Source organism: Etheostoma spectabile, chromosome 17, assembly GCF_008692095.1.
Source record: "Etheostoma spectabile isolate EspeVRDwgs_2016 chromosome 17, UIUC_Espe_1.0, whole genome shotgun sequence".
Taxonomy (NCBI): domain Eukaryota; kingdom Metazoa; phylum Chordata; class Actinopteri; order Perciformes; family Percidae; genus Etheostoma; species Etheostoma spectabile.
Window position 1 is genome coordinate 501,143 of NC_045749.1, and position 22,805 is coordinate 523,947.

General features: G+C 40.8%; 1 protein-coding gene and 1 long non-coding RNA gene across 3 annotated transcripts in view; both read right to left on the bottom strand.

Moving 5' to 3' along the window:
* The window catches only part of LOC116705078 (uncharacterized), a 17,150-nt gene extending 14,991 nt beyond the window's left edge, over positions 1–2,159 (bottom strand). Inside the window, exon 1 of the long non-coding RNA XR_004335840.1 lies at positions 2,147–2,159. This is a non-coding gene — a long non-coding RNA (uncharacterized LOC116705078). The remainder of the gene's footprint in view (positions 1–2,146) is intronic.
* Positions 1–22,805, bottom strand: part of nrg3a (neuregulin 3a) — a 412,241-nt gene that overhangs the window by 378,422 nt on the left and 11,014 nt on the right. The gene's annotated exons all lie outside the window — the stretch shown is intronic.

Consider the following 22,805-nt stretch of genomic DNA (forward strand, 5'->3'; position numbering starts at 1 on the left):
GTGTCTTTGTTCTGTTGCAGCCTTATGTTGCCAGCTGTGAAGAGGTCGACACCTCAGGGAGAGCCAGGTTCTGACGTTGATGGGTGCCAGCACAATGTAGCCGTAAACTGAGTGAAAAATCAATGGGATGTCTCTGGGAGATGCTGAAAGCTAAAAGTCCACTTTGTGCATTCCTGTCAGCATTTCCATAACATCTAAAGACCAGTAAAGTTTACTTGAAGCAGACTGATAAAGAAGGAAAAAAAACACTTTGAGATGTAATTTCAAACAGACCACATTATATTTCTTAAAAGGTTCCTGTGTTACTTGAAGAGTTCAGACCATTAATAATCTGGACTGCACAGTCCTTGTTGACATCATTAAACTGGCAACCACAGTGTATAATGGCAGCTGTATTAAATCAGATGTGGAGGGAATTAGCAACTATTGAGCACTACTGTTATTCCGAATGGTCCCACAGCCCTATGGTCCCACAGCCCAATGGTCCCACAGCCCTATGGTCCCACAGCCCTATGGTCCCACAGCCCCATTTTCCCAGATTTCAAATTTTTTTCTTAAAATTAGGGTCAGGTTAAGGGTTCTCCCCCTAATACATTGGGAGAAAGGGGAATAAAATCTGTTACAAATTATGAAAAAAGTAATGTGGGAACACAGTGCTTTGAGAACATAGGCATGCTCCCCTCTGAACATGTCTTAAATTTGCTATCCTCTGTGTAGGATTTCAAAATATCTGATTTTTGGAAATGTGATCTGATGTCAAAACACTGATGTCACTGGGATGCTCCTTCACCTTATAGGTCCAATGTGTTGACACTGGCCTGAATGGGCTAAAACGTCACTGAGAATCTGAATGTCATCAGAACAATTTAAAAGATTAGCAAATAACAATTCTACATATAGTGGCTTTAGGCAAGGCGGTGCTTCATTCATGTTTATTTTGTTGATGAACAGATGTTGAAGTGTACACACTGATGATTTTTGTGGACAGATTGTGGTACAAAGGCCTTTGGGTGGAGCTTTGCCAGGAAGTAGATTTCACTGCCATCCACTACAAACAATTTCAGAACACAGAATCAATATGTGGCCCCACGAGACTTGCTGCACTGTACAATTTTGTTCCCAGTGCAGATGGCTTGCCAACAGAACATAAAGTTATATGTGTGTCCATGTGTGTGCCCCTCAAGGAGCACAGTGCAGATGTGTAGGGGGAGGGAAGAAACAGATGTGCTGTAGTGAGGGCCTCCGTTCAGGCTGATCAGACCCGGCTCTGCTGAGTCAAGTGGCCGCTCATGTTAAGCCTCTTAGTACTGATTCAAATGACACTGGGCAAGAGCTTCTGCCCCGTGTCACACAGCAACGCTTGTGTGTGTGTGTGTGTGTGTGTTTGTGCGCGCGCAGGCGTGTGTGCGTCGGCATCTGCTTAGCTGTACATGCATGCCTGCAAAAGCAATGCAATGAAGCGATAAAAGTGAAGACTAAGAATGCATGTGCACATGTTTATGTAAAGTATGCACACGTTTTTAGTCTTCTTAATATGTGTGCATTCCAAGCGTTAGGCATTAGCAGAAGTACAGTATAGAGCATTACCACGCATGAGTGTACTGCACATCGTCCTAGATCAGCACCAAATGCTGGAAACAGATGCTTGTGATCAGGTACGATGGATGGCCACTGATGGTTGGCTCATATGGATTAGAAACTACTAATAGAAGGTAGTGGAGATGCAGCTTTCAGTATGTGGATTTAGACAGAGATAGGATGTGATGGTATAGTTACATGAGTCATGCATGCATAAGCCATGTGACTATAGTGCAAAACCTTAGAAACTGCTATAGGAATGGATATGGAAGCAGCATGATCTGGGAAATAATGCAGATCATTGGATTCCTAACGGAATGGAGAAACACGTGTAACATAAATAGTCAATTAATTGAGTAGTTCAAATGTACCAGTGTTTGCTCCTCATTTTCCTGTGACATTTTTCCAAAAACTTTGACCACTGCAAGAAGAACTAATTTGCTGCAACAAGAAACAAAACTTTAACACGAGGATATAAAATCTAGGTGGGTCCCTAAACTGAGCTGCTTCTTTATTTTATTTTTTGATGTTTCTGCAAAAAATCGGTAACAATTATGACCTTGTTAACATTTGAATAAAGTTAAGGTTAGACACTACAATAACACACATTGAGTCAATTACACAATAACATCGGCACACACTCAGACAAGCACGAGCGACAGCACGGGCATCTGTGTAAGAGAGACGTTGGTGTATTTGTTCAGTCGCCAATTTACTTCTCTTTGTCAGCGTTCTATTGTTCAGGCAGACACTCCAGCTGAGCCTCCTTCAGCTCCACTCGGCTGACCGCGCTCCTTGCCCTTCTTAAAGAACCGTTTGCTCATTTATTTAGTCCCGTCTTCTGCTGGTGGCCGCAGCCAGCAAACTGCTCATGAGCCCCTCCGACCTGACAGAGCTGGGGGACGGATAACAAGGATTAAGCAAGATGTTGTTCGAGGGTTCACACCTCCAAGTTCTCACTTAGTATTTACTGTATATGTCAGTGCAACCACACCGACAACTTGCCAATCAAAGACAGAAATGATTGATTGTCAATTATACTATACTTTCAATGAACTCTGTCTATGAACAGTCCAAGAAGACACCAAAAATAGTGCCAATCACAATTTCAAGAAGCCCAAGGCGATGTGTCCCAATTGTTTGTTTTGCTCGACTAACAATCCAAAGCTGGAGCCAAAAAAAACTAGACTCCAACAATTGATTGTCAAACTTGGTGTTGTTTAATGAGGAGCAAGTCAGAAGAAGCTGGTCACTATTTCAGAAAGAAGCCTCCTCTGTGCTCTACTTCCAAATAATCAACAGTAAAGATTATTATTAATACAATTTTGGCTCCCGTTATTGTAAACTGGCAGGGCTTATTTTGTTTGGAAATTGCTAGAAAGAAGCATTTGAAGTGGGCAACATAATATGTGCAGATAATTGACAGTTACTAAGTCTCTAAGACATTGTGGCACATGGATTCTTCTTTCATCTGATTGGACAAACACACTGGGCTTGCATTGTGGTTTTTTTCTGATTTTCAAATTGGACAATGACAGCTGTTCTGAAAACAAAATGCAAAGTGCCCCAACTCAATCAGTTTAATAATAGGCCAAAACCTGATATACATAGCTGAGTAGTAAATTAGGAGATTTGCATGTTTAAATATGGCATTTTTGTGAAGCTGTAACCTGTTTGCAACCCTCAGGGTGAAGGGGATTCTACATGAGGTCATTAAGCTGTATGTACATTAGTGAGGAAGATGTCAATCAAGCTTAGTCTGGACACTCCCACATAGTCCTGAGAAGAGGTCCAATCTGACGACACAGTGCCTACCAAACACTCGAAAACTTTGAATAGACTTTGAAAATGACAAATGTCGGACATCATCTCAGATCTAAAGACAATCATCTCACATCTAACATTAAAGACTGTCATAATATGCAAAGCCTGGGGATCTTGCAGGGTCACAGATTGCAAGAATACAACTAGATTTGTTTTGCTAGCTGATAACTTTTGGAAAAGTGCGTCAATTTTCTGTCCTGTTGTACATGCAGATGAATGGCAACACTGCTCGGAGGTCTAAAAATCCCGTTGGTGACACATCTCAGAAGGGTTAAAAATCTGCAAATTTCCTTCTTAAGTTTTTTGCTTACTGCAGCGCAATAACAACCATAAACAACACTGGCTGGAGCCGTTTGCTGCTTCCTGTTTGGTGCTGGAGGAAGCGCAACCATTGGTTGTTGACAATGTTCACATGATTACACATCACAACCAAGACTTAAAACTTATGATAATACAAAAGACGTTTGTCTTTGTCATGATGTCAAGACGGGAAAAAGACAACCTTATGACCACCTTAGATCTTAGGCGAGCGCCCTACACTAGGAGTACTCTAGCAAGACTCTCATGATTTCATTTCGATATTGGAAATTAGTTTTCAACAGTGGAATTGCTTGAAAAGTTGTTTGGTGTGAAGTCAGCATAAGTGGGAACACCTGTGTAGGTGTGCCACAGAAATTTCCAATTAGAAGCTTACTTGCTTCACATGGGAAAATAAAAAGATCATGACATGTGGTCTGGCTTTCAGAGGACAAATAACTGCTTCTTATTGTACCAGTAAAGGTTGAGGCTTACCTCTTACAGATTTTGGGTCATTTTTAGTATGTGTTTTTTTCACCCCCTAGAGACATTGGATTATGTACACACACACACACACATACACACACTGCATCATTGTTCTATCTTACCTCTTTGTGATGATAATGTGTTGCTATGATAAGTAAAGGAGATAATTCCAACAGATTAATTCTAACTAAGACTAACGAAGCTACATGGTTATTTTATGATTGCTAAAAGCTTTTATGAAACCAGCTGGGAAGATTTCAACAAATGCTTCTCCATGGATGTACTATTTGATTTGTTGAGGCAACACAGAGAACCAGTATGTGGTTGAAGATTATGTTGTATTTTTTCTCCCATTTACAGTAATGGATGTAAAAATCTAGAATAAATAAATCAGAAGGGGAAAGACTTTGACTGCACCCATTTTATACATATTTTATTCATTTTTCCTCCTTTGTGTCATCTCTTGCTTCTTCTTCAGACTGATTCTTGGTGCATTGTTTCCCCCCCACCTGTCCCAGCCTTCCACATTGTAAATCAGCTTGCTGCAGAAGCCCTCTCTGCTTCAACCTGTCAGATTGAGGCTTTACTCTGGCCGGCTAGGGGCCTCCTTCCTTCTCCCTTGGTAAACACTGGGCTAGACTCATATCATGTTTCAAGCCATTACCAGCAAAGCCGAGCCCCGGGAAGGCAGTGAGAGCAGAGCAGTCGCAGAATGGAAAGGAGAGGGCCAGAGGAACGGCCATCCATCACTCCCTGGCCCCCTGGTCCTTTCACTGCCACTTCACTGAAGCACTCACCAGTAAGGCTGGGATGGAGACAGAAGGCTGCCCCGCCCAGGTGGGGGGTCCAAGCAACCAGACAGAGAAGATAACAGACAGGAACGGAGGGATAGAGACGAGAGAAAAAGGGAGAGAAACTAGTCTAGTGGATTTTATGGCAATAGAGCCCAGTGTTCAGGCAGCTTCATCTCCCCCAGCAACAGGCAAATAGAAAAAGGAGTATGGGATGTGGGATGGTGTTGGTGGAGGAGGCAGACAAAAGAGGTAGAGAAAGCAACGGCATGTTTTAATGTAAAATAAAAACTCAAAAAAAGAGGCTTATCATTAGCCCTAGTGCCTAAATGGTACATCATCAATGTTTCTTTTTTTTCAGTACTGCAAACATACTCTCGTGGATCATTGTACTATAATCCACTAGATCATCTATGGTGACAATGCAATCAGGAACAAGAGCAGCATTTCTTGGTTATGACATGATTTGCTCAAATGTAATGTTAGCCATTATAAGCAGCTTTAGCATGCAGCTTTACATCTCCCAAAGCATGATGGCAACTGTAGTGTCAAAAATAGAAATAAGAAAATAAGAACAGTGACAACATTCATGGAAGTTCATTCCAATTTCTGGGGACCACAGTGTGGTGCAATCAAAAGCTCCAAAATGGCATCATTTTGTTAAACGCTGTTTCCAAGGCAAAGAATTAACTTTGATTCTCAACTTTTAAGCCAACACACGAGCACTGTGTGCTTGTACAGAAACCTGGATATAAAGGGAGTAAAAAACAAGCAAACAGGATTCTAAAGGGCTAAGTAGAGTGAGAGACATTCAGTGAGACATATAGGTAAAATAAACCGCAAAGACTGAGTATGATGCTTGTTGAAGTATCTGCCAAACCCCCAGCGGTGACAGTACCTGCAGTAACGGAGCTGTTCACTGTGACAGGAACACACAGCGGTGCATTAGTGAGATATGTTGAAGGAAGTACTCCACAAATAGCCTTTATGTTCTCCACTCTCCAATTTGAAGTCAGCTAGCATGCATCCACCTACCCTGTTGTAGTAATTAAATCCCACTTCCTTCAGGCAAGTTGACAATTTACTCTTGTAAACAGGTTGTAGTTTTATAGTATAATATTTTAGACAGTGCGAGTCCTTTGCTAAACTGCTTCCGACATATCTTAAAGGAATTTGTCGAGGCAGGTTGTTAATTGGCCCTGTCTAATCGTCACCTCAATGAAACATGACCAGTATGAACAATGACTTTGGGATATGAGAAGCATTTATCTCCTCCAGAGGTGGAGCTTAGCTCTCAATGTGGCTGGCACAAGAAATGATGATAGACCTATAACAGTGCAAAGGCAAATAACAACTATGCATTTCACACATCCACTAAAACGTTATGGAATTCAAATCAAAGAATTTAAGTCTTTCAAATGTCAAACAAATCATTGTCATGGAGGGAGAGAAACTATCTTTTTACACATTCTTACTCGCAGTGCACCAAAAAAAATGATGCTTTGTGTCTTTGGCGTTTGTTACTGATGCAAAAAGTCTCCTTTAACGTCCTATTTAGGCGCGCTTGGTCCAAACTCGTCGTCCCTTTTGATGCTCTGAGTAGGAACATATGTTTAACTGACATGCTGCACAAGAACTGGACAGTTACATGTAAATGCACTGTTCTTATAAAGCGCTTTCCTAGTCCTAACAACTACTCAAAGAACCATTCAGCATTCACACACATTCACACACCGTGGTCGAGGCTGCGGTACAAGGTGCCACCTGCTCATCAGATAAACACTCACACACACTCACACAGCATCGGGGGCAACTCGGACTTGGAATGCCCTCCCTGACCATCTGAGGGCACCACAGACTATTGAGACCTTTAAAAAGGGACTAAAAGAATTTATTTTAGCAAGACTTATGAGTTTTAACCTTTCACAATAATGTTGTTGCACTATTCATAAATGTTTTAATCTGATGTTTTTACCTTGTTTTTTTGATCTTACCTGTAGCACTTTGAGGTTTGTCTTAAATGTAAAGTGCATTACAAATAAAATGTATTAATATTATTATCTCAGAGTTCAGTGTCTTGCCCAAGGACACTTTGACATGGGACTGCAGGGCCAGGGATCAAACCACCAACCTTCCAATTGGCAGGCAACCGCTCTACCGCTGAGCCCCGTAGAGTATGTTTCAGGGGCACGCAGGACAAGAACAGGACACCAACCCCGGTCTCCTGGGGGAGAGTCCTATGTTGTTTGCCACCTTGCGCGGATTTTTAGTCTTTCGCTACCATTGTCTCTCTCATTACTACGTCATCCTACAGTGCCGCAGTCAAGCTGCTGCTATACTATGAGTAGGTTTCTTCTTAACTACACTGCATCAATGTATAGTATGCATCATTGATAGCAACCTGATTGATGTGATTTAGACAACTGTTCCACTTTTGGTTTTCTTTGTCAACTTAAAACAGAATTGTTCCACTGGGATCTTAGAGACATTACTTTTACTTACGTATAGCCTGCAGGTAAGACATTCTTTGAGACTGTCTTGCAACCAGAGAGTCAGGAAGACAACCAGCTAGGTTTATATCTAATTCATCGTGTAACCCTTGAATGAGCCTCTCTCTGTGGCTGTCACAGGATCATGACTTCACAGGGACTTATTGTAATGTAGTGCTGCTTATGATCCACCTGGGGCTTAAAACAGTAGAACAAGTGAATCCATAGACTTTCAGAACAACAAACTAAGAACACTACAGGAATGTTTGTTATGTTATACATTGAACACACCTGTAAAACGAGAGCGGGAGAAACTGTTGAACCCAAATGCAGAGAGGAGATGGCTGACAAATGATGAGCTTAAATCTATATTTAACAAAAAGTCCATGCAACAAAAGGTGTCCAGAAAACAGCGGGAAAGGTTATCCGAAGAAAACAGACTATCAAAATGAAACAGGAAACAGAACATACTACCATGACAAGCTGTGTTTTTTTTACTCTACTTCTGTGTAGCACATGTAGTCAATGAAGTTGTATTGAGCTAAAACAAATACCAATACAATGCTAACACTTCCTGCAGGGATGAAAGACAAATATTTGCTGGCTCAGGGAAGGCCTCTCCACATGCCCCGCAATCTGTGGCCCAAAGCTGGAAGGATGGAGAGCAAATATTAGCTAAACTATAACATGCCCTGAAGTAGGATGCCCCACACAGATTGAAACCTGTCTTTCATTTTCTCTTCCTTGTTTTTCAGTTGCAGAAACCTGGCCGTCATACACACCTTTATATCTCCATAAACCACCGTAGCCTCACTGTTTATTAATGCAGAGCCACAAAGGTTTCAAAGCAATGTATTTGTCTTTCCACACTTTGGCGCAGAGGAGCAGTAACTGCCACAGCTGGACCAGTCTTTGCATGCAAGCCATACATCAACGCAGCTGCTGCCCAAAATCCCCCCAAATGATCCTATCTGGTGCCAAACAGGATAGGGAGGAGTGTGTGTGGAGGGGGGGGGGTAGCAAATTAAAGTCTCAGAGAGAGAAAAAGAGAGGAAAGCACAAGAAGAATGAGGGGAGAAAAAAAAGCATTTCGGTAAAGGTTAATGTGTGTTTGGATGTTGGTTGCCTAAGGGTATCTTGCACTAATGAGTGTGAGAGAAAGTTCCAGAAGCAAGATGGCATTTGCCCTTATTTCTAATGCCAGAGGAGAGAAGGAGGCATGCTGGAAATGAAGCAAAGACTGATGGCTGGAAAGAAGGAAGGACAGAAAGATGGAAGTAAATGGTATAATAGATTTTCATACAGCTGTCCATTACGTTACATCCATACATCAGAGTAAATGACCATTCATAGCAGTGGCTACAGACACTGATATCTCCTGCTCTGCAGTGACACATTTTTTCTTGAATGTACTGTAGGTTTGAGTATAAATAGTATTTCTATTTTGCCAAAACACGTGGGTCTCGCTCCACTTTGTCGCATTTCTCTTTTGAAAAACTGATATATGACTCCAGGAAGAAAGTCAAAATTGCAGGTTATACACTTTGTCCCAGTTTGGACTGGGTATTCCACACATAAAAATTGCTGTCTGTGCTCGGTGAGGAACTTGCATTTCGTTATTGGTCCATTGTTTAGGGACAGTGCACAACATTAACATCAATGATGTCAGAAAGTCATTCATAGTCATGGGAAATAATGGAGCCATCTCGGAACACTAAATGTAGTACTCATAACACACTTACGCACTGGTGTATTTAAAGGCAGAGAGACCCATCAATATTGACTATTTCAACAAATGGCTATAAAATTTAAGTTCGTGGAAAAGGCTCTGCTCTTTGAGGGAGCTCTTAAATGATCTACATACTGTAAGTACTGGGAGCTCAGCTGGTAAAGTGGTTTTGAAAATCTTGGTTAAGGTCCTGTGTAGTGTTCTCGTTCTGACGGCAACACCACTGCTCCTCCACATTGTTATTATTGCACCACTGCTGCATTCAATTTGCCCGTTTGGGTCAGGATAGAAGAAAATTTAAGCAATTGCCACAAATAGTTACAATCTGGTTAATGTGGTTCTTTATGTAGTTCTCTCACATCCATGCTAATAAGCCTGCTGTATTGTTGCGATGAAATGGCAACACTCCATCTGTGGGAGTAACAAGGAGAGAAATTACACTGTACCTTTTGACATTTTACTGAAAATTATAGAATTGACCGCAATTACTTAACATGAATCACAATGTATGTGTATAATTTGAATTAAGGGCACCAATTATACAGGAAAACCTTTTATTTACCCTTTTGCATAGCCTGCTCACCGAGCACTACGCAGTGTGTAACACAGGTAGTTGGAGAGGTTGCAGTAAACAAGGAGAGGCTCAAAGGACTAAGACAACATAAAAAAAAAACACTTTGATACTAAACTGGACGCTTTGAAGAAGTTCTGAATTATTTTTGGGGGGGGTTATTTATCAAAAACAATGCACACTGATAATACACAAAGAAATGGAAAATGTGCAAGACTTGAAACCCGGTGTCAACATGGCGGGATCTAATGGTGCGTTCACTTGCACCTCGAGAAACTCAAGCTGTTGTTGTTAAGTGCCCTACTTAGCCATCTAGATGTTCTTTGTTTTGTTGTTTAACAGCAATTATCATTTTTAATGCATTATTTAAATTTGCCAAACTGCCTTTAGCAGTATTGGTTCAGGAACCGGCACCGTTTTCAGCACCAGTCTCACAAAACAAACAAATGATACCCAACCTTAGTTATGCCTAGTGTAACATTGAGATTGCACGCTGTAAACCACTGGCGTTATTTACTTTGGATTGTTACGCTAAAAAAGAACGCAATCTCACAAGGCTTGGTAAGCATGGCGAAGCAGATTGATGTCCAGCGTCACTGACCAGGCAGCGGAAAGCCTTTTGTAACAGGGAACAAACATCTGTATAACATGTCGTACAGCTGCTGATTTTTACCACCGAGAGCGGAAGGCTTAACGGGGAGTTTTGTTGTTACTAAGAGCATAAGGGAGGAGGGGCAAGAGAGCGAGAGAGATGGAGAGATGGAGAGAGGCAGAGAGGCAGAGAGGCTGAGAGCGAACAGGGTCAGTAGTGAAGTCACATTAATCCCATTGAAGCCCCGTTCAGGAGGTTAATGGTCTCTCAGTGCAGTGTGACGTCTGCATAAGTGAGCCGGTAGGCATTTCAAAACCATAATACTCAACCAAACCTCATCGCTCTGACACACAATGTGCTTTACATACAGCTTATTTTGGAATGAGATGTAGTATGGCCGGATCAGATAGAAACTGACACAGAGCCACACATGCAATCCCCTCACATGCACGCACAATTCAAACCATCATGACATCAACTGGTGTCTTTGAACTCTGATTACTGTGTGAGATACAAAGGCCGGGAGAAAATATGCAGATGTGTTTCTATTCACATTCAAATTCTGAAGAGTGATTTTCAAGAGGATGTGGCAAAATGACATGATTAAGCTGGCTCTGGTTATTCAAATATTTCCATGACATTTCACAGATGCTTCTCTTCTAAGACACAAAGAGTTTTTGTGATTCAAGATGAATTCAAAATATCTGTCTATATTAGTCTATATATTCTCTTTTTTAACATGCCAACTTTTCCACCAAGCATAAACACTGTCCCTCCCCGATGTGAGTTGCGCATGCTCAGATTTAAATGGTTTACGACATAACTGTCATACTGAAATTAGTGAAATCCATGAAATTTTAAACTTTTCTCATTACAAACATTAACAGAAGATGGGAATCTTTAAAAAAAGTTGTAGCTATCTATGCTTGTTTGATTGCTAACGTTAGCTCAAAACACCATTCAACTGACAACCTTTTTTTAAAATTACAAATTAGAGGAGCCCTAGAGCTACTTTTGAATTAGAGGAAACCTTCAGAGTACCATTTAGTTTATTTTCCTTTGTTGACAGAATTCAAAAATGTGTCGCAAAAATGCACATATCCAGTTAAATGTCTGGTAAACCCACATAAATCCCTCCAGAAGAGTGAGATAGAGAAATACTGTAGAAAAAATATGTAGGCCACAGGCCAAAGATGTAGAATGAACATCTTTACAAATGAGTGGGAAGGTTATCATGTACGTTCTCTATACTCAAACATGACATTCTCATGTGTATAGCTCCCCGTTCCGGTGCATTGAAATCCACTAACGGGCCTATTGCTTTTCAATGTAGAGAAGAGAGCCATCTATGATTAAATGTTGCGGTGTTGATGTAGAGTTAAAAGGCTTATGATTAGGTTTGTTCAATGTACTTTCAAATAGATATTATATAATATACAGGAGAGCATAGACATGTGCTAGTACAACAGTGACGCGAGCTGCCAAATGTCAAAGGGAGCACTAATGGGATTGAGACAGACACCAAACAGAGCTGTCGTTCATGTAGGTCATTCACGGTTCAGTTGACGCGCCCTCTTACTGTTTCAGAGAGAGCCAGAGTGGTTGAGGCAGACTAACAATGACAATTGAGAAAAGACTAAACAAGTAATAAATGCGTAAGGGCGTAACGTTGTGACATTATTGAACATCCGTCACATTCCAGCCGTTGAGTTGCTACAAAGCTAATGAAGACTTTCAGCTCCACACATCTCTGTGGATCTCTCAGCGTGGCTGTGTTCAGAAGATTGTGTCGTGTGATGACTTTCCCACGTAGAACCTCGAGTGAAGATAATTAACTTCTTCATGTTTTTTTAATCCTCCTGTCCTCCTTGGCTACTACCAAGTGTGTAAGGGGGGTGCGTGATCATGGAAGACTTGTATCACGTGGACGAGCAGACAGTGTTGTTGTCATTACTTAGAATTCCTCATGGGGCCGACAGAAACTACGCACTATAGCTTTAAGGTTATTCACGCTGATTGTTTTAATTGTTTGTTTAAATGTATTAATTATTATTTTATTCCAGGAATACATCAAATGCAAATTTGACCATCCTTTATGGTTGGCAGAGAACAATGTCTTACTTCTACAAAAAAAAGAGTTTAAAAACATTTTCTCAAAATCCTAAGGCTATTTGTTTTTCTTTGCATTTAAAGTCATGAGACACCAGGCAATGACATTTTGATAGTCATAGTAATACTGTTCATTTTTTGTTTTTGATTTGTAGATCAGGTCAATAAGAGGTGTTGAACTCTTGAGCATCATGAACAACAATCTGTCCAGTTGCAGGCCCCAGCACTACACTGGGCAGAACAAACTGTCTACTCTGAAGTCTGATGTGACATAAACACATGCACTGTAGGTCATGTAGGGTCAGCTAGTTTGGGGACATGAAGAGAAAACTCATATTTGGATGTTCAGCTTTAAACTAGTGCCAGTTTTGTTTAGAAAACTAAGTTTGCAATTGCATTTTTTAACAGTCCCAAACTCATTCTACACACCAAACCAAAGATGTTTCCCTTGAACCTGACATAACGCCGTTTTGTTTCCTTTTACAGACCAGAATCAAATTAAAAATGTATGAGAAAAAGTGACAGTAGCTTTCCACAAAGTAGCACAGAGGAGTCATATGAGAAAAATGTGAAAAATTCAGTGCACGTCAATGCAGACAAAGGTTTGGGTTCAAAACAAAAGGGAAAGAGACACTCACCGATGTGGTTTTTGAACCCAGATGCTCCCAATTTTTCCCTTAGCCCACTGTTGATGTTTTCTAAATTAAGCAAGATGAGTCTTTCCCAGCAAGGTGGGTGCCACTGCTCAGGAGAAGTGCAATTCAACGTTCATTCATTTATGAAATGCATAGTTATTGTCATCATTTTGGCATCATCATTTTGGCATCATCATTTTGGCATCATTTTCTCTACACCATGGATTTTTTTTCAGTAGAAGCTTTTATGCACTGGGGTAAAATTGAATCGCTTTAGAGTGATATTATCTGGCAATACGATAACAAACCAGAAAGGTATTTAAATAGACTGCATTACTGTAAAAAAAAAAGAAGAAAAAAAAAACCTCAACCAATTTCAGCCAGTCATGGTCAAAAAAAGATTTTTCTATGCAGGAAGAAAAAAGTAGGAATTAGCTAAACTCCACAGCGCCTTTCAAAACCCTCTCTCTCCCTTTCATTTCACTCAACATCCTCCGGCATTTCACACCCTGATTAGGATGAGTGACTTGTGCTGAGCTAATTACCATCCGATCTAATTGCAGCCGAGTTGACGCTTTGCATGTGGTTCATTATTTGAAGTGCGAAGGCGACTCAGCGTCCCTGCTTCCTAACTGACGGCTCCCTCCCATCCAGCCTCCTTCTGTGTTCCTCTCAGGGGGCCGAGCCAGGAGACTGACGTCCTGTCTGTCTGTGTGTGGGAGGGGGTGTGTATTTGTGTGCGTGCGTGTGTGAGTGTGCGTGTGTGTGCGCGTGTGTGTGTGTACAAGTGTATGCATGCTAGTGGTCTGCACGTGTTGCAGTTAGTGTGTGTTTGTGATGTGCAAAACAGAGAAAACACAAGAGAGAGAGAGAGAGAGAGAGAGAGAGAGAGAGAGAGATCAGAGAGAGAGAGAGATCAGAGAGTGTGAGAGAGATAGAGAGAGAGAGAGAGAGAGAGAGAGATAGAGCGAGCGTTGGACATCAGGCACTGCTGACAGGTGGCGGATGGAGTGTTGACAGCTCATCGCTCTGACGTTTTCATCTCCGCAGGAGGGAAGAACATCTGAACTTGATGCTACAATTGGCTTTTAACAGGCAAAAAAACAGCCATATTTTTGTTATAAAACATAACAAAAACACGAATACTAACGTTAATGATGATGAAAAAGTGACCCAATTTTGCAGCTAGCTATTCCAGCACTGCATCACTTAAAAAAATACATTTAGATATACAGTGCAGTTACTGTGTTGCTCTATATCCAATATTTTCTATATTTCTAATCATATTTTTAAAGCTGTATTCTGATGAAATGGTCTCCCCCGTGCCACCTTACTTAATAAATCCTGGAATCGCCCCTGGATTGATGGACCTTTTAGGTTTACTCTATTCCTTCTTGCTACGGTTTCCTTTTATTAATACATTTTTGCCCTCTCTCTACAGTGCCGTCACACTGCATCTTCCATAGTCCTTCGTCTTCATTTACTTGACGCATACAGAATATTTTAGCAACAACCTGTGTGTGTGTGTGTGTGTGTGTGTGTGTAGGGTGTGCTTTGGATGCCAGTGTACATACTGTAGAGTGTGTGCTACACATACACTGTAGGCTGAGAGGAGTTTTACCTGGACTGTAAGATATTACCACTTTACAAGCAGCCTGCTCAATAATGGCTGAATCTGTGAGACAAACCTGTGTTTTATTGTTTTTTAATGGCTGCAGATCTGTTGCAAACAAAAAACTGTTTTGTATTGGCAGTACAGTCCCAGCAAAAGTAAAAGATTGCTATACTGTACATGCTAGCTTTAGTCAACTGTTCAAGTACAACGCTACAAAGTGAACCAAACTGCCCAGTAACTAGTGATCCAAGGGTATTTCTTGTTTTTAGGATGAACGGCCATCTGGTATTACACACAAAGCCCCTGTTTTGACAGCATTGCTTTCTACAGTGTAGGTTGGGTCATTTGTTTGTGTCACAGATGCACCGAGTGGTATTAATCCTGCCGGGATCAGCCACGTCCGGCTTTCACACACCGACTGGGTACAAACTGCAGAGTGAATACTGCTAACTTATGAATTGAAGGATTTTAATGACACCTTTTTATTCAAATTATTATGACAATCAAATTGTAATGTACACTAGGGGTGGGAATCACCAGACGTCTCACGATACCTATGCCGCGATACGATATTATTGCGACTTTAAACATGTTGCAATATTCGGCGATATTGCAATTTATTACCTTTTTTTCCAACTTCTAATATTTCCCAATTTCAATTGATGTCCCCAAAAGGAAACTTTGTCAACATCTGTTTTATCTAAAAAGAAACATGTCTCTGTTTGTTCATATCACTTCAGTTTTATTGCTGCAAAATGGGACAAACTGACCAACACATATATAATATATAATAAAAGATTGATACTTGGCGCCTGCATATCAATACAGTATTGCCACTGAAAGTAGTGTGATACTATGCTGTATTTATTTTTTTCTCCCACCACTAATGTACACTAGCATGTAAATTACAATATGACGGAGGTCCAGGAACTGATCCGGTCATGTGGAATGAAAAGGACTTCCCTCTGTAAAACTGTTGCAGGTCAAATAGAGCTGGGAAGTCCTTAGGTAGGACCACTGCATTGTTAAGGAAAGACCCGCCCTTCAATAGCATTCACACACTACTATTGGCCTGGCATCTATTTTATTTATACGTACGTCTTTATACATTTATTTATCCAGGTAAATCGATTGAGAACTAATTGTCATTTGCAAAGACGACCTGTTACATTCACACAGTTGCACATTGATACCTGGAAGCTGTCTGATCTGAGGAGTGGAGTGGTTGGGGTTAGGTGACTTGCTCAATGGGAACCTCAGTGGTGGTAATGACGGAGGGACCAGCGCTGCTTTTTTCACTTTCCCCACCCAAATTTCTTTCATCTTGCTGGGGGAGTGGGGGGGTTTCCAATCACCTGAATTACCACAATATAGCACTTTGACCGTGAATATCTGATGTTCGACTACTTAATGATCCACAAGCATAAATAATGAGGTCATTTTTGAAAAACACGCACAAGTTCTTTAGTTTATAATGTATCAGTTATGTGACCCAAAATACAGTCAGTATACTCAACTATTGTGAGAAGAAGAAGCTTGCTTCTTTAACCGTTAGGCCACCACTGCCCCAAAAAATGCTATGCTATACGCAAGGTAACGTAACCCAATTGGTTCAGGTCCTATCCCCTGACCAATCGGCTATCCTTATGTTAACCACTCGAGGTCAATGCCTAATCCCAACCAACTGAACTTCTTCGTAGGACGGGCCTTTCCTAAAAGTGACCTGGGTTTCATAATGATGCGCAAACACCTGCAGGCCCTTCTGTTACATGGTCAGTCTAATGCTGGATGTGCTAACTACTCTAGTTTGTAACCTTGAAAATAGCCATTCCACCGCTGCAGCCAGCACTTTAGTTGATAACAAGCAAAACATATTGTATCGGACTAGCAAACAGCTGACACCGCTAACCCCCTGAGCCCATTTCTATAAACAGCATTAGAAACTGGCCATCCATCACACGCCACCAAATCAACTCCAGCTGGGTGTAATGTAAATGTAAATGAACTGAGTAGGCAGAGAGGAGAAGATGGAGGAGAATGCTGCTTGATGGATGAAAGACTCTGCTTTCCTTTTGCCTTCATTTTGCCCCAGTGGAAAAGGTTTCCTCCAGCTAATTATCGTCCTACCCCCCCCCATTATACATTCCTTCCTCCCTACTATTCTGATTTTACACTGGAAAAAGGCCACTTCAAAAACAACTTAAACAATGAATAGTAGGTGTTTCAGTAATAAATAAAACACAATTATACTGTATCTCTCTCTCCTCTGTGTATAATGTATGTATGTATGTATGTATGTTGTATGTATTAGTATATATATATATAATATATATATATATATATATATTAATATATATATATGTATATGATAGATAAACTGTACATATCTATATAGATATACTGTATATAGAGCAGAGAGAGCTAGAGATGAGGTTTGATATCTATTCTCTATGTAGATACATAGATATAGATATATAGATATATATCTGCAAATGGAACAAAGAAAAAGTGGAACTTTACAAATTTTGCAGATTTAAATCCTTAAGAGATGTCAGAAAATGCTTGTTTACTTTAAGAAAATATTTATTCATATTCATATTTAAAAATATTTACAAGTCTTTTTCACTTAACAAGATATTTAAGATGCCATGTCTGTAAAACCAGTCCCTGTGTCTCACTGAAACATCACTTGTTAGGTGGTTGTGTCCTATAATAAGTGTTGAGATATTTTTTGCTAAACATTAGATTAATATACTCAAAACTTCACAATTCGGCACCCTTCCCCCAGTCTGCTTCCTGTCCTGGGTTTCTCATAGGTTGGATGTACAACACTTGTTTTTTTTTCTTTCTTCTGTCTTCCTTTATCTCCCAAATCCTGAGTCAAAAAGCCTGGAGAGAGAAAGCAAGTCCACCTGTCGTCTGTAGATCTGTCTCTTTCCCTTTCTACGACACATACATAGACAGACAACCCACCCGTTCACCAGGCCTGTCACAGAGTGTCTCTGAGAGACAGCTGTCAGGGGCGTCCCATGGGTCAGAGAGGGACAAGCAGAGGGAGCAGGTAGAGTAGTGATGAAGAACATCCGGTCATAAACAATTAAGTGATTGACAGGAGACTAATAAAAAAGCAGTTTTGACGAACGTTGTCATTGCTCTTAGGAAGATGCCAAATATTTTGTCATACGACACTAAGTGGAATATATTTGTGAATTTTGAACTGTTTGTGGGACAAAACCATAACTCTGAAGCGGTCATCACAGGCTCTGGAGATTGCGATGCGCTTTTTGTCACCCAGTGCTTTATATAGATAAAAAATAATAATAGTTTAATACAAAACATTACTGACAAAAAGTTTGATAATGAAAATCATTTAATGTACAGCCCATAAAATATGGGGGGGGGGGCATAGGCTAAAAAAGATTGCAAGATAGACATATATAATGTGCAACAATGATAGGTACATCTTATCCAATAGGAAGTCATTGTTATGGTTTCTGTTTTTTTATCCTGTTTTCTTTTCCCTCTCCGTGTTCCCTCCCTGGTCTGGTGTTTGTGTCTTGTCCCCCTGAGTGTCTGTATGTTCTGCTTCCTGTTTTATTTTGAAGTCTGGTTTGTGTCTCGTCCTGCCTTTAGTTTTACTTCCTGTGTCTTCCCGCTCTTGTGATTACCTGATGTTTTCCACCTGTTTCCCAGCCCTCTTGTCACCTGCCTCTTAATACCTCGTTACCCTCTGTGCTTTCTTAGACTTGTGTCAGATTGTTGTGTCTGTGTGGCGTTCCTGTCCTTTTCACCAGCTGATTATGTCCCTGCAGTTTACACTCGCCGTGAGTGGTTTTCCAGCCCCAGAGATTTTTAGTTTTTTCCCGGATCCTTGGGTTTTGTCTTTTGCTTGGACTCGGTGTTGTTTTTTGTGAAATAAACCTTTTGAAACCTCTTCTGCCTGCCTGCTCTTCTGCGTTTGGGTCCTCCATTCCTGAGATTCATTGATCTTAGGCACTTGGAAGGAAAAAGGAATTTGGACTGTGTCTCAATTAATGGATGAATCTGGTGAATTTTTAAACCATACAGAATTCTGTGACAAATTTAGTGTTCAATGTTAAATTAAAGAATGACACAATTGGTTCATGCAAATGCTATGTTTGTGTTGATGGTGTCAGTTTGAACAGCAAACAGTTCACTAACAAGTTTAAGAATGGATTATATACAAAATATTATCCCTTTCAACTGAAAAAAAAATATGTTCCCAGAGACTATAGTGGTGAAGAGGCAAGAAATATTAGGAAACAATCGTATCCTCTCCCACCAAAAGCCAAGGAAGTGACATTAAAAATATTAAATGATATTTATCCATCAAATCACTTCCTACATGTGAAATTAAATTGGGAAAGTGACTCCTGTACTTTCTGTGAGAGCGATATCGAGACGGTTGAACATATTTTCATTCAGTGTGAACCGATTAATAAATTGTGGTTGTCTTTTCAACGCTGGCTTCAGTCTAAAGGTGTACTGCTAAACTCGGTAAACAAAATGTCAAGGACAAGAATCTAGATTTTTTTTTATAAATAACTTGATTGAGCATTGTAAACATTTTATTCATAGGTGCAAATATTTACAGGTCAAACCCAACTTCAATGGTTTGGACAATGAGTTTAAGCTTTTTGCTACATCTTTACAATACATGACAAAAGAAAATGCCAAGAAACTCTTTTTATTTATTGAACTTACACTCCCTACTGGACTAAAGACCCCTAGTATCTTATTTTATCTTCATTTCTTTATTTTGTATTTTGCTTCATACACTGTTTCTACCTCAAAGCTGTTAACAAGTTTTTGACAAATATACAAAGACGTTGTGCCTTAATTGTCTGTAAGACTATTGTACAATAACATATATATATATATATATATATATATATATATATATATATATATATACACACACACACACACACACACACACACACACACACACACACACACACACACACAATTGGTTACATTTACAATTGCTTAAACATGTATGCTCCTGACAGACTGAACAGGCTTCATTAGTGCAAATCGTTTCCGTTGAGACGAGACGTTCAGGTTGATGCTTGAAGATGCGTTACATAGGGACAGGTCTGGTTTTTAATAGTCCTCTTATTAGCACACATCTACGATCCTCATGTCATTTAATTTTTTAGATAATTTGTTTTTCTTTCTTTCTATTTGCGCTGTAATTGGGGCGTCATTGGAAAACAGAGCTTGCTGTCAATGGTCGTCTCTGAATGAATAACGGTTCGAATCACATGACGTGACAGAATAGAGAATACGTTTCTCTAACCATCTAGGCCAACGCGTATAAACAACAAACACATGCTCCATGTCAGGCTCCATAAGAGGAATGGTGTAACCACCTGGCCCAAGGACAGAGCTGAGAGGATCAACATGTTTGTGTGTGCATGTGATTGAGGTGTGTTTCCCATCAAGGTGAAAGTGACTTTCAGGAAAGCTTCCTGTTTCCTCTGGAAACCTCATGTGTGGTAACATAATAAGTGTTGTGGGTTCAGCTCTGATTTCCTGGAAAATAGCCCCCTACATCTTCAGACTCGCAGTATTGAGGCCTCCACTTGCTGCTACTTAGCATAATAAGATACAGTACAATGGCAGCATCCCCAAAACAAACAACACAGGAAATCATTTTTTCAGTGAGCTTAACATCCTAAATCCTCCCCTAACTGTAATGTTTCAAAAATAAAACCATCTTCCACTGACACTAAAGCCTCTTTCTCGACTGTCTCCGCTGTGCCTCTTTGTTCTGTTTCCTCCAGTGCTGTCAGCTCAAAGGCCTCCACCAGAAAAAGAGCCAGCTCCACGTAGCCTCCCAGAGAGAAGCTGGCAAAAATCTCTGAAGCTAAAAATAACCTCAGCAAAAAATGCAGCAAGCTGGGGATAATCAGGACCCACGCCCCGAACGCAGGCCCGCTCGCTCGCAGGGCCGCCTGCTAAACTGCTGAGTGGCAAAAGACCAGGATACAATCACATTGGGATCAATATCGCTTACATCTCTTACTGAGCAGGATGGCTGAGGTGGCTCGTACAATGTGCATAAAAAATGTACCGCCAGACGCTGACACACCCACAAACATAGAACCATTTCTGTTACTAAGTGAGAGGGAGGATCTCCTGCTGTGACTGATATCAAAATGAATGGCCAGGAAAACGGAATCAGTAGAATAGCTTGAGTTACTCAAAGCTTTAGTGCGTAACCATTTGATGTTAACGTACGTCTGTTACATTCCAGCCGTTGCCAAATGAGTTGCTACAAAGTCAATCAAGACTATCGGCGCCACACAGCTCTCTCTGGATTGTGTCGTCCGGCAACTTTCCCGCTCCGCAACTATGAAAAAAACCTCTTCTGAAGAGTCCATCATGTTTTTTTAATCCTCTGTGTCCTCCTTGGCTACTAGCAACTGTATGGAGGAGAGGTGGGGGTGAGTGTGGTCACGGAAGGCTTGTAACCAGCCTAAAAAAAAAGTTTGAGCACCTGTTCTAAGTGATGTCACAAGTATTTTAGGCAACAAAATTTGTTGTCACATACAGCAAACATCTCCTCACTATCTGCTGGCTGCCTGTCCCCAGAACACACTGTAAAAAACATCTCTTCACTATCTGCTCGCTGCCTGTCCCCAGAACACACTGTAAAAAACGTCTCTTCACTATCTGCTAGCTGCCTGTCCCCAGAACACACTGTAAAAAACATCTCACTAACTGCTAGCTGCCTGTCCCCTGAACACACTGTAAAAAACATCTAACTATCTGCTAGCTGCCTGTCCCCTGAACACACTGTAAAAAACATCTCCTCACCATCTGCTAGCTGCCTGTCCCCAGAACACACTGTAACACGGTGCTTAGAGCTCCTTTAAATAAAGGATCTGAACACTTCTTCCACCGCTGCCCTCCATCCAGTCCAGTGAACATCAGCAGCAGGAGGAATGGTAATATGAGTCAGACTGCTGACCTTAGGAGACAGGCAGCGAGAGACATTAGGAGAGAGAGAGAGGGAGAGAGAGAGAGACAGAAGGAGAGAGAGAAGGGGAGAAAGGGGTGGCAGGGTAGAGGAGGAAAACATTCAATCACACGGCCATTGAATGGAATCACGTCGGACTAGAACTGGTTCAGGCCTAAATTGTCGGGCTCCCTGCTAGCCCTGTTCACACAGAGGTTAAATAATCACTGCCTAAGCATTTTATCTCCGCTAATAGCATTGTTTACTGCCAGGTGCCAGCAGTATAATAAGCAGAAGGCGGGGGGGCTTTTCTTCAGACCAATGGATGACTGCTTGAGGAATGCAACTAGGAAAAGGTTAATCTGTGTCAGTTGGCTCATAAAACCTAATGTTGATGTCTACATATGTTAGTCAGACAAATTCTACACGGTATATTACAACAACTTTATGAGGATCCAAAAAAAAAACAATCACGGACAAATAAATAAGGGAGCCAAATGAAATACAACATGCAGATGTTTTTTTTTTAAATATTGTGTCTTTGTCACTACAGTAGTATTAAAATTGGTTAAGGATGGAGAGGATTGTTGTCTTGGTTACAATGAACTTGTCATGGTTGTGGATTTTGTTCTGTTTCCTGTTTTATTTTGAAGTCCCTGTTTTCCTCCCCAGTGTTGTCTGGTTGTACTTCCTGCCTTGTGTTTTCCCGCCTCTGTGATTGTGGGCCCCACCCTGATGTGTTTCACCTGTCCCTGAACCTAGCGTCACCTGTCCCTAGTTACCGGGTTACCCTGTGTATTTAGTCTTTGTGTTGTCCTCGTCTGGTGTCAGATCCTTTTGCTCTCTTCATGTGTGGAGTCTACTATTTTGTCTCTGCGTTTCTGTTTTTGATTTTCTGTTATTTTTGCTTTTTGTATGCTGTTGTCTGGACACTTTTTGTTTTGTATCGACTTTCTGTTAAGTCCTCAAGCTTGACACTATCTGTCTGTCTCTGTACCTTCTGACAGAATAGAGCCCGACCGAGGCATTTCCCGATCTATCGATATAGCCATTTATAATAGATGATTAAAAAAAATCACGTATAATGACAAATAAATTATT